At 41.2% G+C, this 5333-nt stretch overlaps 1 pseudogene; it reads right to left on the minus strand.

Moving 5' to 3' along the window:
• Window positions 1-771: 771 nt before the first annotated feature.
• Window positions 772-4530, minus strand: LOC118007760 (annotated as a pseudogene).
• Window positions 4531-5333: the final 803 nt, after the last annotated feature.

Genomic DNA, 5333 nt, shown 5'->3' on the forward strand with positions numbered 1-5333 from the left:
TCTCCTGGATTCATCAGGATTTCCTTCACCTATCCAGATTGCTACTCTCCAATGCCAACATGAAAATACACCACAGATTCTATACTTTTGTAAACAATGAGGAGAAAAAAATTTGAAGTATGAAAAATTTGGTGTATTTTAATCAGGTAGAAAATACCTGAGTCGAGGCGCCTGGGGGGCTCAGTTGGTTAAGCAACTGCCTTCGGCTCAGGTCATGATTCTGGAGTCCCAGGATCGAGTCCCACATCGGGCTCCCTGCTCAGCAGGGAGTGTGCTTCCCCCTCTGACCCTCCTCCCTCTCATGGTCTCTCTCTATCATTCTCTCTCTCTCTCTCAATAAATAAATAAAAATCTTAAAAAAAAAAAAAAGAAAAGAAAATATGTGAGTCAAATGATAAATATATGACTATTATTCTCAAATAATTAGAATGTAGGGCTAAAAACAAGTCAAAGTACCTTTCAATTTATAATATTTTCACTCTGTTTCACACAACCCCCTTTTACTGCTCAATACAGATATTTCATAGATCTTTATTTTCTCTTATAAACTTCTTCCTTCTCAAAATTTCTTCACAATCTATCTAGTTTTGTAAGTTATTTATGGATGAGAGAGAGTCTCTAATTTTTTCTGTTATTTTCTAAACTTCCACAAAAAAAAATGTTATTTTTCTGCTATTTTCCAAACTGGTCAAATATTGTCACAAAATGTAAATTTACCTGAATAATTGAATAATTGAGAGTTTATGTAATTGGGTAAGTCATCACATTGAGACATTCTGATTCTAAAAAGTTGATTAATTGGAACCTTCTCAAACAGGAGACTATTTTATGTATGTAGTGTGTGTGTGTGTGTGTAACACATGAATCTCTTGCCCCTGTTGGAACCATTTAGGGACAGAGAAGCCTACTGTGATCTTTCATCTCTCGAAGTCCTGGCCCATACATGTCATTGCAACCACGTTTATTTTCTTGCTGCTCCTGGAATTTGTCCAGGTTGCCCTGACTCCACTAATCCCCCTTCCTGTTTTATTTTTAGACATACATTAAAATTTATTTTTTATGGAAATTTACCTTTTTGGGAGGGCTAGGTACACTATACTTTATTGATGGTACATGATAAGGTAGGGATCCCCAAGTCCCCCCCTTCTTCAGGGGGTCTGGGATGGAAACTGTGGAGGTTGGGAGATTCTCAGTGTGTTAGGGAATGAATTGGGGCAGGACTCCCCAGCAGCTGAGGGCCTCTCTCTCTTCCTCTTTCTCTCTTCCTAGGGCTGGTGGACCAGGAGGCTCTTACTTCTTGAGGGCCATGTGAACCATAAGGTCCACCACCCAGCTATAGCCAAATTCATTGTCATACCAGGAAATGAGTTTGACAAAGTGGTCATTGAGAGCAATGCCAGCCCCAGCATCAAAGGTGGAAGAGTGGGTGTCACTGTTAAAGTTGCAGGAGACAACCTGGTCCTCAGTGGAGGCCAGGATGCCCTTGAGGGGGCCCTCCAATGCCTGCTTCACCACCTTCTTGATGCCATCATATCTGGCAGCTTCCTTCATGTGGCAGGTTAGATCCATGACTGACACTTCAAGGTGAGGACACAGAAGGCCATGCCAGAGCTTCCTATTCAGCTAGGGATGACCTTGCCTACAGCTTTGGCAGCACCAGTAGAAGTAGGGATGATGGTCAGGCAGCCCCTCAACCATCATACCACAGTTTCCCAGAGGGGCCATCCACAGTCTTCTGGGTGGCAGTGACGGTGGCGTGAGCTGTGGTCATGAGTCCCTCCATGATGCTGAAGTTGTCATGAATGACCTTGACCAGAGGAGTCAAGCAGTTGGTTGTGCAGGAAACATTGCTGACAATATTGAGGGACTTGTCAAACTTCTCATGGTTCACACCCATCACAAACATGAGGGCATCAGCAGAAGTGGGAGAGATAATGAACCTCTTGGTTGCACCTTCAAGTAAGCCCAACCTTCTGGTGAAGACCCCAGTGGACTGCAGGACATGCTCAGCACCAGCATCACCTCATTTGATGGGTAGGATCTCAATCCTGGAAGATAGAGATGGGCTTTCCATTAATGATAAGTTTCCTGTTCTCAGCCTTGACTGTTCCATGGAATTTGCCATGGGTGGAATCATACTGGAACATGTAGACCATATAGTTGAAGTCAATGAGGGGATCACTGATGGTGATGGTATCCACTCTGCCAGAGTTAAAAGCAGCCCCAGTGACCAGATGCCTGGGCAAATCCATTTACTCTGACCTTCACCTTCATCTCTCAGGGACACGGCCAGCACTACACCAGAAGATGTGTCTGTATGTTGAACCAAGAGGAGCAGATCACATTTTCAGATTAAAATGAATAGTAGAAATGATCTTGCCAACCTCTTCCATTTTATACACTAGGGAACTTGGGTGTGGGTGGAATGAGGCTGCTTGTTCATGGTCATGCAACTCTTTATTGCTTTGAGAGGGCTTCTGCTCCCCCAGACCAGATGAGAAGGGATAGGAGAAGGTCATGGAGAGTTAGTGGGGGCAGCAGTGGAAGAGGAGAGGAGCAATCTTAACTAGAGAGGGTAGGAGTCCCAGAATGGATGTCCAGGATGGAGAGAATTTCCAACTCAGGCCCAATGAAACTTGGGTATCATGGACTCAGTATTTACTTTCCCTTGAGTGTAAATCATCTTCTCACCAACCTATGGATAATTTGCCTCTAAACAGCACTCAGCACTTTAAACCACCCCTATCCCAGTTCAGTGCTACTGGGTAATCTGTTACTAAACCCTGCAGGGTAAACAATTTTGCTTTCTGCCAAACTCAAGAAAGAAAGCTACATAGGAGATTCCATTGCTTGTGTCTCTTTTGGTTGCAAGTGATTGAAACTCTTATTTCAATTGTATATTAAGCAATCAGGTTTAAGTAACCAAAAATGCTACCAGGATTCTCACTCACTATCCCTTATCTTTTCTCTGCACATCAGCCTCATTATCTCATATTGATGATGAACTTGGTAAGAACCTCACAGCTTCACCCGCAGAGGAGAACTGACCTCTACTTTTTCTAGTTTCATCTTCAAAAAATATTAGGTCATGAGCACATTCCTCCACCAGAAAAAGAAAAAAAATCCAAAAGAACTCCAGGGAGGAGGTGCCTGGGTGGCTCAGTAAGTTAAGCATCTTCCTTTGGCTCAGGTCATGATCCCAGGGTCCTGGGATCAAGCCTCATGCCGGACTCCCTGTTCAAAGGGGAGCCTGCTTCTCCCTCTGCTCATGCTCTGTCTCATTTTCTCTCTCTCTCTCTCTCTCAAATAAATAAAATATTAAAAAAGAAAAGAAAAAGAAAAAAGAACCCCAGGGAGGATCTGGGGTATGCAAGACCTCAGCAGCTGCCATTCTACTTCTGGAGACCTTCTCAGTAAGGATAGCAGAGGTGGTGCTGAGCAAATAAAATATGAATTGTCTACAGCAAGCTTGCATTCAGGAGACAGTGAGGACAGAGTCCTCCCATTCAGTAACTATTTCTTTAATCTCGTGGGATTATGATACTTTTTCAGGGCTTTAAAAATATATAAGTAGATATAAGTGATATTGGATTACATTAACCAAATAATTGATAACAAATCTGATATAGAGAACCAAATAAAACAAATGTAAAATTAGAGCAATAAAAATCAGTCACTTAAAAGGATCTTTTCATTTCACCACAGACATACCATTTTGATTAAAGTTGTCACATTTACTGCAAAATGAACTTTGAATTCCTATAGCATGTCAATAATAAATAAATATATGTAATTGTTTTTATATTAGTTGCATGTAGCTTAGTTGCATTTGACATAACCTCCCAATATTCTGAATATGGATATACACTCAACAATTTATCATTATAAATTTATAAAATTTATTTTCGTAAGTATTAGAAAACCCAACTCAAAAGAAAATTTAATCATGAATCATAGTGAGTCCTGAAGATAGTGGTAGCTCCAGCCTTGAGTGTTTTGAAATTTTCCTGACTGGTTTGGACTCTGCCTGATATAAAAGTAAATTTCCCTCCCTTCCTCCACTCCATGCTGATCTCTATATTTCCCATTTGTTTAATGTTTACTTAGGCATATCTAAAATTTTACATATCTTTATGCTGAAAATTAAACAGAAATGTCTATTTCTTTTTATAGTAATAGATCACACATTATTGGATAAGATTCTCAGTAACAGGAAACAGTATCAAATATAGCTGGTTTAAGCAGAAAGGGATTTATTAGAGAGCACTAAGTACCAGAGTTTCTGGAAAAGCCACAGAGACAGATTTGTATTATATGCAGTCCAAACTAAAAGGAGCCAAGAGAAAGGCTCATCTACACCACAGACTATTCTAGCAGAAAATCTACTGCTGAGACTACACAATTGGGCAGCCAGAATACTGGGACTCAACACCTGAATCTATGCCATAGCTGCCCCAGAAGGGCCAAATGTCCCCAGCATCACTCATTAAAGCATCACTGACCTTTCCGCATATAGCTGTGTCTCACCTTGCTCTTCCTTATCTCATTATGTCAGCCCAGGAGAACCTTGGCCACATCTGGAACCCAAGATTCATGTGAGCTTGGGAAATACAGTTTCTGCCTTTCCAGTCTCACAAGTACACAGAGGCATGCTAAAAAAAAGAGAGAGAAAAAAAAAAAGACTAGACCTTGCATAAGCCAACACAGAGTATCTGCCTCACAAATCTGTACAATTTGTTGGCAATTTTCTCTTTCCACTTAACAGCTTGATGTTTTTCTGAGTCAGTACACATAAAGCCATGTGATGGTTAATTTTATGTGTCAAATTGGCTAGGCTATAATATCCAGCTGTTTAATCAGACACTAATCAGGGTGTTGCTGTAAAGGTACTTTGTAGATGTGTTAACATCTACAATCAGTTGGCTTTAAGTAAATGCATTACTCTTGATATTGTGGGTGGGAGTCATCCAATCAGTTGAAGACTTTTGAGCAAAAACGACAAACGTCTGTCATAACAAATAAAAGCTCAGGTGCATCACAATAAATGCTTAGTCCTTGATGGTGTAAATCTGATATGGGTGGGGCAGTCCCTCCTCCATATTGTAACTGTGCCATCTGGGACACAGGCCCTCCAAGGCCCACATGGAGAGGAAGAGAAGAATGGGAGAAGTCACACCTCTTCCAACTGCCTCCATATGTCGGTCCTTTTGCTTAGATTCATAGGCCAGAAGTAGTCGTGCGATCCCAAGCTCATTGCAAGGAAGTTTGGGAAATGTAGATAAGGCTATGGATATTTGAGAACACTAACAGGTTCTGTCATAAAACCTTCCATT

The sequence above is a fragment of the Mirounga leonina genome, unplaced genomic scaffold (genome assembly GCF_011800145.1).
Source record: "Mirounga leonina isolate KUSES-001 unplaced genomic scaffold, KU_Mleo_1.0 Mir_125, whole genome shotgun sequence".
In the NCBI taxonomy this organism is placed as follows: Eukaryota; Metazoa; Chordata; class Mammalia; order Carnivora; family Phocidae; genus Mirounga; species Mirounga leonina.